This window comes from Neopelma chrysocephalum, unplaced genomic scaffold, assembly GCF_003984885.1.
Source record: "Neopelma chrysocephalum unplaced genomic scaffold, ASM398488v2 Primary Assembly neopelma1_86, whole genome shotgun sequence".
Taxonomy (NCBI): domain Eukaryota; kingdom Metazoa; phylum Chordata; class Aves; order Passeriformes; family Pipridae; genus Neopelma; species Neopelma chrysocephalum.
This window is the reverse complement of record NW_020897748.1, coordinates 5,782,785-5,792,627: the sequence shown is the minus strand read 5'-3', so window position 1 is coordinate 5,792,627 and position 9,843 is coordinate 5,782,785. Positions and strand designations below refer to the sequence as shown.

At 40.3% G+C, this 9,843-nt stretch overlaps 1 long non-coding RNA gene across 1 annotated transcript; it reads right to left on the bottom strand.

Moving 5' to 3' along the window:
* Positions 1-1,143: 1,143 nt before the first annotated feature.
* On the bottom strand, positions 1,144-6,067 carry LOC113971871. Its single transcript, XR_003535683.1, has 3 exons — positions 5,903-6,067; positions 3,549-3,660; positions 1,144-2,184 (listed from the first exon to the last, which is right to left on the bottom strand). It is a non-coding gene; the product is annotated as an uncharacterized LOC113971871 (long non-coding RNA).
* Positions 6,068-9,843: the final 3,776 nt, after the last annotated feature.

The following is a 9,843-nucleotide window of genomic DNA, read 5'->3' as shown; positions in this document are numbered from 1 at the left end:
GGAGCAGGCTTCTTCCAAGTAGTGATGATGCTTCATACTTGGAAGAATGAGCATGTATATTTGAATGCAAGAAAACTGTCAGGAAAAGCTTTAGCTGTTTTAATTATGTAGTATTTATGTAGAATTTCAGAATGGTGAAATACAGCTGTAGTGCAGAGTTTAACTGTGTGTTGAGAATGAGCATTGATGTGACTGTAGGTAGTGGGAGGATAGCTTTACAACATAGGAAGAGAACCCTATACAGTTTTTATCTCTGGCTTTTTCACTCTGCTCTGGGCTTGGCTGTGTCTTCCTCTCGGCCTTTAGTCTCTCTGTTGTTGCCCACAGCTATCATTGCAACATGGGTTCAACATCCCCTTTGCTCGGTATTTACCATGTCTCTCAGGACACCCTCCTACGTGGCTTCCCCGAATTCCTTTTCTTTGGTACTACGAAGAAACATATTCCTGAATGCTTCAGGTCATTTTACACCGCCCTGTCTGTAAGGATACTGCTCTGGTTTTTTGCTGGGAAACTGCTGGGAGCTTTGTACTCAGCATCCCTTAGGATCAAGGTAAATATTTCTGTTTGATTTGTTTTATGGTAAAATAATGGTTCCTAACATCCAGCTTGATTCAATTGCACAAATCCGGTAGCTTGTTTTGCCGTCATCCTTGTTCTATTAAATAACTGCTTTTCCCAGAGATTTTTTTTTTAATCATGGTTAATCTCCCCAGATGCTTGGCTGCATAACAACATCCTGTATTTCAGTGTACAATGCTACATAATGAACTTCTGAGACCAAGATTTGTGGCTTTTTTAATCACAAACTTTCAGCATGGTAGAAATCTTTGGTGGTTTTGTTTTACGTGTTTGAAGTTGGTTTGTGATACAGATCTTGGTTAATTTTGCAGTTTCTTATTCCCAAGACATTTCTTTTTCAATTTGTTCAGCTCAGGATCCTGGTTTCTGTATTACTGGAAGTGCAGTAATCAAGGTAATACAAACCTAGAAGAATCTGTATGTACTGGATTGGGAGTAAAATGGCTATTTTCTTAACATAAAATCCTAACAGGCCCTGTCCTCTTTTCCAGTCAGCTGCTGTATCTTATTGGTGTTCTTGAATGTGGCAAAGAGATCTGGTGAAAAGAAAATGTTTCATTCCTATGCAGGCACTGCAGCTCTTCCTGCCAAACGACGAGCAAAGGCTTAGGCTCTGTAGCTGCCACCAGGCCAGCTGCGCACTCGCTCTGTTTATTTTGTGTTCTGGAGCAAGCATTACAAATGTCTCTTTCTGCAGTTGGTCCTTGTTTTGTTCCAAACGTGCTGAGTCAGGATAATTGAGGCAACCCTGTCTGTCTTCTCAAAAGGAATCACTCTCCTGTAAAGTTAACTTTTGGCAGGAGTGCAGTACAGTAAAGAGGAAGAGAAGGGAAACCATGCAGTATCACCAGCACCTCAAGTTGCTACAGTGATATCTTCTTTCTAGGCCACAAGGCCAGTGCTTTGCTTCGGTGTTGAAGTGGAACAAATCTTGACAATGTGTTCACAAAGACATCAATGGATGAGTTGATTTGTTCTTGTGTAGAAAGAAGCCATGTGATGCAGTGATTGGTTAGCATGGTAAGGAGGACTTATCAGTGAATTAGTAAACAGGATATGGAATAAATAAATTCAGGTTGTGACTTCAGTCACAAAAACAGTTTTGAATGACCTCAGAAAGTAAAGCAGCATTTCGAATTGCAAATGACAGGAGGCTGCTTAAATAGTCAGTCTGTGTCTCCTTTATATCCTTCAGGGAACAGCTCTCCCTCAGATGGCCATGCCTGATTCTTCCTTTAGGGACAATGTTGTGAATGGAGGCATTAAATACCTGTCAAACAAGGTAGTCTGCTTTCATTAGTATTGTCTCCTTTTATTTCTTGATGGAAGTGGGTGCCATATACAAAATGTCCTATTTCTCCTCTTTGTTGTAATCTGGCTTATAGTTGTTTTCACCAAGTGTTGTTGGCTCAGCGTTGCGTTATGCCTGGTTTCAGTTGAGGTACTGAAAGAAGTTTCTTTCTTCTGTTCTTTTTTTCTATGGCTGCTACAATTACTGAGATATGTTAAACATAATTTATCTATGTGGGAGCTGTACATCATTCGTGTATGTCAAGTCAAGTATCACAGACAACTGTGGGCTGCAATTTCTTTCTTTATTGCCTAACAAAAAAAAAAAAAAGACAAATCACGAGTCAGCATGAATACAGCTTGAGAACCCTGTGTACTTCTTCATCAAAAGGATCAAGAATCTGTACATACATACAATTGTTAGTAATATTTAGGCAATATATGTTTAGGCTAATGCCATCACAAAGACTTTCTAGACCACTAGCTTCAAATGCATCCCTAAGCACCCAAAATAGAGAGTAGGCTAGAGAGACTGCAGGAATCCGTGTCAGAGGACTGTGGATCTCTATCAATGGTACTTTCAACAATGAGAAAGAAGACAGTTGCTGAAGAGCCACAATTGAAAGCTGGAACTGTTCTTTTCTGCACTCTGAACAAGTACTTGTTAAAAATCTCTTTCTTCATGTAGTAGAGCAGCTCCTGACTGGCTCACACAGTCACGCTGAATAGGAGATATTTTTTGGTTTAAGCTAAAGGTAGAATTAGAAAACCACAGAAATCAAGTCTAGTCACAAAAGCTCACAAGCCCTGAGATAACAAACAGATCCCTTCTCATGCTAAAACACATCATTAGATGAGAGAAGGGTGCATTTTCAGGAATGGCCTTCCTGAATCAAATAATCCTCACTGCGCACAGTCAGGACAGAACATCCATTCTAGCTCTTTCTCGGATGTGGAAGAAGAGATCGAGATGAACAGGGCCAGAGAGAAGAGGCTTCCTCTATTTTTTTTTTAAGGCAGACTAGGAGACATAAAGAATTTTATCTATTCTCAGGACAAGCATCTGGAAAGACAAAACTTATTCAAAGATCTGAATATACAACCTATCCAAATCAACACAATATAGGGACTGACTCATTAGCATCAAACTGTCATAGGCAGAAAGCTCCCCACATGTCAAATTTAAGATGCTTGGGCCATGCTAATTAGAAAGAGTCTGGTGAGACTAGAGGAAAATCTCAAATTCTTATAATGTTTTCGTACTTAATTTCTTTTCAAGAACGGAATGACTACCATACAAGTGTTACCATGTGTGAGTGCCTGCAAGGGGAGAAAGATGAAGCAGCAGACTGGGAAAAGTGCCCTCCTTTTGCAGCCCCCCACCCCTGAAAAGGTTCTGGAGAAGGACTAGTGACAGACTGCTTTGAGAGGCCTGTGTGGGTGGACTCACTGCCTTTTCCTGCTGGAACTGCCAACAATTACACCAAATACAACAGTGGTTTTGCAATAGGGATAAATGTCTTCCAGACTGAAATGAAGAAGTCTTGTAACACAGGCAACTAAGCAGTAAAGAGTAATGCTAAATAAGTGTGATGGTCACAGTGCACACATACATAGGCATAATGCACATGCATAACAGTGTGTGACAGAAAGTGCTATTAGACAAAACAATTTACCTTCACTAATTAGGTTTTGTCATCATCTTCCTGATGGCTAAGAGCAGAATATAGTTCTGCCATGTGAGATACACTGATGTGCTGTTACCACAGCGATAGAATGCAACACTTGCTGAAGAAAAAAAGGGAAATTACAATTCAGAATAGTGCAAGATACACCCTACTTTCTTATATTGTTAAATAAAAGTGGCACTTCAGAGAACTTATATCACAGGATTTAACTGGAGAAAATGAGTTAATTTTTCATACTTAAGAAAAAAAGAAGGCTAAAATTTCTGACAATATTTTCCTGCTCATCAATCTATGACATCGACAATCATAATTGCCGATCTACTGCTTCCAAAACAGCAGGGAATGACAGAATCCACTTTGTTATAGAGTAGCTGCTACAGCAAAGCGACGGTTGCATTTTGTTAGAAACACAATACAGAGCCCTGGAAAACGTGTCTTTGGAGGCCAAGGCTACAGGTCTTCCAGATACATCTGTGCCAGGCAAAAACGGAAGCATCCTTAGGTGCTCACCTTTAGCCATTAGCTGAATGTGTACTGTGCCTACAGCACTGCTGGCAGAACACACTGCTTAAGTCTGAAATAGATCAGCAAGCAAAGTTACATCAGTTAGCTCCTACCTTTCAACCCAGAGTGAATAGCAGAGTGACTGTTACAAATTACCAGTCTCTCAGACAGTCCCTTCTGTTACCAAAGATGTGAATGTGATAATCTCTGAAAAAGCACACTAACATGCTAGCGACAGCACTGCTGGAGCTGTTCAGTAGTTGTGTGTTATGTAAGGCTGTCAAGATGTAGCTTAAAAGAGCAGCCACACCAAATAAAAATATTACTGCCTCACAACCGCTTGCCATTAGCTCGGCCTCCCTCAGATCAGCTACCACAAGATTTGAGCATTCCCCTCAACTTTGTCCTATACAACGTGCAGAGAAGACACACAAAAACCACATATGTGCTTTCAGCTGCTGCAGACACAAAAGGTCTGGCATGACAAAGGTGTGTGGCCAACATCCCGTCTGAAACTATTTCTAGTTGCTGCCACATAGGTGACTGCATGCTCTTCTATTTGTTCATCAAGTGCAGTGTCTGTTGCCAGGCAAATAAATGAACACAAAAAAACCCCAACCCAACCAACTAACCAAAAAATCCCCATACAAAACCAAACAACACCATTTTGGAGGTTCACTGAGCTTATTGATTGCAGTGAGTTCCAAAGAGGCTCTCTGGTACAAGCAGCAAGTTCCAGTGGCACCCACTTTAAGGAAACAAGTTTTCCAAAAGATATGTCTCATAACTCAAGCTCTCTCCTTGCAGCTGAAACATCTATAAGCTGAAACATCTATAAATACCAGTGGGCAATAACTTCGGAGTAGATGCTGTTAGCACCCTGACTCTGAAGAAACCTGTGTGGCTTCTCTTTCTTAGGAAGGCAGCCTTAGAATGGTAGTTTCACCTCTACAAATTGTGTCACAGCTTAAAAATATGACAGAAATTGTGTTGACAAGCCCTTCACCAAAGGGGATTCACTTTGGTCACATTTTTCCCATACAGGGGAAACATCCAAGTAGAACTCCCTTTCTCATCATTGCAGGTAAACAGCAGCCTCTTCTGCTTTGACCAACCTCCAGCACTTCAACCTAGCAGTTTCCTGAATTTTCCTCATGGCAATATCCCCTGAAGGGCATGTCCTTCTTCTACCCTCTCCAATTCATGCAAAGGAATCTCTTTTACCTCCTGCAGCTAGGCCCATTTTTGACCCTTTCCCCAATTCTAGCCTAGGACAGTAACTTCTCTCCTACAGGAGACTGGAAAAACCTTGTAATACTAAAACTCTGTGAATGCAAAATTCTAACACTGGATTTTGAAAGAATTTGAGAAAATCAGGTATTAGTATTTTATCCAGGATGAGCTTTAGGTCACTAAACTTCAGGTTTAAAGTCATCACTGCTGAAAATCAAGGACCTTTTCTGGTTTCTAGTAAATGAGAACATGCAAACAGCAAACCAAAACAACCCTCTCCAAATCCATCATAAAAACTGCTAATAAAATAATAACCAACAGTACTAGCAGATTGTCAGGGAGCTGTTTTAAAATTTAACAAGCCCTTTTACATTGAAAATTAGGAAGAGAACCCAGTCTCCTAAAATTTACTTCGCCAAAAGCAAGAGCAGCAGTCTACATCAGCTGTGGAAACAACAGTCATAGTCCATTACAGGTTGAATTGTTTCACAACTTAAAAATACCTCCCATAAATTGTTTGAATTGGAATTGGTTAACAACCAACTTAATTTACAACTGTACAGATAGCAAGAAAACAGTATTAACAAAATTGAAATTAGACTTACTCTGAGCTCAGAGTAATCCACAAATGCTCCCCGTCTGTAAATTTTCATTGCTCTCCCATCACATACTTGTGGTTGCTCATCCACCAGAGAACATTGTGCATGAGTCATACTGTGTACCCATGAATCTGGAATGGCACAAATGTCTTAAGCTGGGATTTCTCTATCTGGAATATGGTACCAGTGAAACATTGTGTACCTGGAATAGGTACTTCTGCAATAACAGAACTGTTACCATTTTTTCACTGAAAAATGCTTGACTTTTACTTTCTGGCAAAAGTCAGTGCTCCATAAAAATTAGAAACTGGGACACAAAAAGCAGAGAAAAAGAGAGAAAAAAGGCAGGGTAAAACAAAGCAAAAACCAGTCACATTGCCATTATAGCACTGCACGGTTAAACTGCAAATAATTTAGGTTAGGAAACACATCTTGCATCACAGACATTAGGGCATAATTCTTCTATTCCATAGGTGACTCTTGAGTCCACGCTGCTTGAAGTATGGCTTTTTAACTTACGCTGCTTATTACTGGGAAGATATACAAGAAAAGAAAGTCAGGGATTGTTTTTCCATTAGGTACGTTTTGAAAAACAAACTGCAGAATCAGAAAACCAGCAGCTGCAGAAAAACATAAATTTGGCCAGCATACCTAGGGGGGCAGCACCATTATGCAAGAAACACTGTGTGCTGGTTTGAGAGACACCACAGAAGTAACAGAATGGAATTCAAGAAGGCTAAAACCTATTAAATAGTGTAACCCTCCTCAGGAAGAAAAATGAGCTCAATTACTTGTTTGACCTTCCACTTATAATTTGAACCTCCATCTTCAGAAGTTCCAGCTCTTTGGCAATCCAGCATTTCACTCTCCTCTCTTAGGTCAGAATGTTCAGGAGGCGTGACACTCTTCTTTCCAGAAGGAGACTTAGCCACAAAGATCACTCTCTCATTTTCTGACCAATTTTTCTGTCATCCTTGAACTACATTTTCATGTTCTTCCACAGGAATATCCTGGGAGGATAAAAAACTGAACATTCCTAGGAAAAGAAGGAAGAACATAGTTATCTGAACTGGTTACTGAGATATTATTGCCCTATTGAGACATCAAGATTACCAGGTTAGGAAACACCTGTCCTTCAAGAACTGTGTGCATATGGTACCCAGCAGACTTGGGGTCTGAATCCTCCTTGGGGTCCACATGCTTTTCTTTGCATGATGTGGAGCACTGGGTTATAAACCCGGTGAAGTTCCCCAGTCTCAACTGGGAAACGTACAATACAACGTGATACAACACTTGTGTACAATACTTCTAATTCAGCAATGCTGTTCCCCTTTCCTCTGTCCTCTTTCTTAATGTAGGCAGTTGGCAAAGCTGGTATTGGGCCCAAAAAAGGAAGACCATAAGGAAAGTAAGTAGTGATAATCCCTTAGGATTTTAGCCTGGTTTTTGCTGAGAAGGATTACATTTGGTCACTGTCTAGTTAACTTGGTCCCCAAACTTCTGAGCTCATCAGCCAAAGTCAGCTGAAGTTGTGAGGATAGCTCTATGATTAGTGAATTTCCTCTGAGTTTTATGAAAAGAGGTAGGTCCAGATAGGAGGGGATGCTATTGATTCCTTTCAGGGTTGGGAAGAATGCAGTATGAATTCCTGCCTTCTCTTAGACACTAGAGCATCTATTCCTTAGCTCAGTTTTTTTTGTGACATGGATTTTCTGGAGTCTGCAAGACACAGATTAATTGTAAACCATTCTTTCAAGAAGGAGGAAATATTACAGTGTTATAAATAAGAGTTAAAAAGTAATTTGTTCACAAGATGCACAAAACCACTGGTGTGGGCAAGGTGTCCCTGAAGTTGAGCATTTTACCTTGGAACCAAATTGCTGTGCTGAGTACACAAGCGGGCTTGGTGCTGTGAGGTCACTTGCTGGCAGCAGGGAAAATCTATTAGCTCCAGGCAGCATCCTGACAGCCATGGGCTGAATGCGGGAAGCAGTCTGAAATGCCCTTTGTGTGTAGTAACTCAAGTTCAGTTTGTGCAGCGTAAATTTGTTATTTACTGAGCTCAAACTTAGTTTTATAGTTGGTGATAATCCGCTTTCCAACTTGAAAGTGCTCTTAAGTTTTTCCTGTCAGATGCATCTCAACTCATTTTGCAGAAATGCTTATCTGTGAAAGCCAGAGGTTTACTTTGGGTCTAGAAATTGTATAATATCTGAATTCTTTCTTCTCCTCATGTCCTGTGTTGAAAGCAGGCAGAAACATGGTAATTTTTGTCTAGTTTGAAAACATAAAACCTGTGAGTGCTATGGTCATTCAAGTTCTGATGAAGATGATTATGCTTCAATAGGGTATTTTTTTAATATAAATGAATGTGGTTACAATTGCCTCCTTCCAAGTCAGTTTGGATAAAACAAACACTTCAGGAGCCTTCGTCTTGTCCACATACTGCAGTCAAAGACAGACACTCTATAGGCAGGAGCTCACTCCACTTCCTGTAATGGTTTCTTTTGTCTTTCCCTGAACTTGGCAGAGCAAGTCTTCCATGGAAGCCTGTAAGGAAAGCTGGAGTGGGTGGTCTGGGGCGTTACTGGGCGGTGGTTACTTGGTGTTTCAGTTGTGCCCCCTGTGTTGCATTCTTTCAGATAAAATCTAAGGTTTATGGAATCAGCAGATTTGCATCACTTTCTGCTAGATCCGTGTCTGTTTCAGGCACAAATTGGCCAGAGAAGCTGGGTACCGCATCCCTGGAAGTGTTCAAGGCCAGGATGGATGGGGCTTTGGGCAACTTGGTCTAGTGGAAGGTGTCCCTGCCCATGGCAGCAGGTTTGGAACTAGATGTGCTATATGGTCCCTTCCAACCCAAACCATTTTGTGATTCTTGAAAAACAGCTTCTCTGGAGATAATTCCATCCCCAATTAGCAAGGCTGAGTCTCTTTCATGTAGTGTCAGCTGCATGAACTGTATTGACTGCTTGGGAGATGTATGGTACAAGGAAGCAGCTGCACTTGAGTGACTCTTTAGAGCGTATTGTTTATAATGATAAATGACTACCTAAAGTCATGACTATCTATAAAATGTTCTCTCTTTGAGAGGTGCTATGTCTCTTCTGTAGCTGGAATTTATCCTATTAAAATCTGTCATCTCTGCTACATTCACTAGCAAGTGCACAAGCAAGTGGTGTCTTTCCAGTCCCTGGTGGACCATAGAATAGACAACCTCTACAATTTAAAAAGGGAAAAAAAAGAAAAGAAAAAAATTTCACATAAGAATACCCATAATGGAATAGTACCTATTAAAACCCCCATCCCTAAAACACACAACTCTGCTCTCCTAAACAAAACACTTCATGGATAAGACAGCAATAACAGCTAAAGTGTAAGAAGAGTCAATAGTGTTCCATTCAACTAGGCAGCAAACAAATCAAGAAGATAATCTGGATGTACAAAATCTTGAGAAAAGATAGTAGCATCCCAGAAGGACACTTCCAAAACTTCTGACAAATCAACAGTGGTGGTTACAACCCACTGGAGCCAAACAAGAACAAACTTCCAGCACAGAATCTGCGACTGGGCTAACTTAGGAATCACCAGTTCATTTTTAAGTGATACAATGAATATTCATTCTTTTTTTCACAAAAGGCAATATTTGAGAGTAAAGCATTTAATTCCCCCTTAAAAAGCTTTAAGTTACTGGATTTGGCCTCCTTTTGTGGGTGACTAAGGAGTGGAAGTATTCTAAAGCTGGGAAGGTATTCTGCATTTCTGCATCTGTCAACTAGAAAAGCCAAAACACTGCTGCTTCAAAAAGATTTTCAATGAATAAAGAAACAAAACACAGATTTTCTTTTTATTGTTTGTAATACTTTTTAAAGTTACTGAAAGCAAAGAATTTAAGTCCTATTTCAATATGCCATGACTGAGTTTTGCTGATCAAGAATATTTAAAGC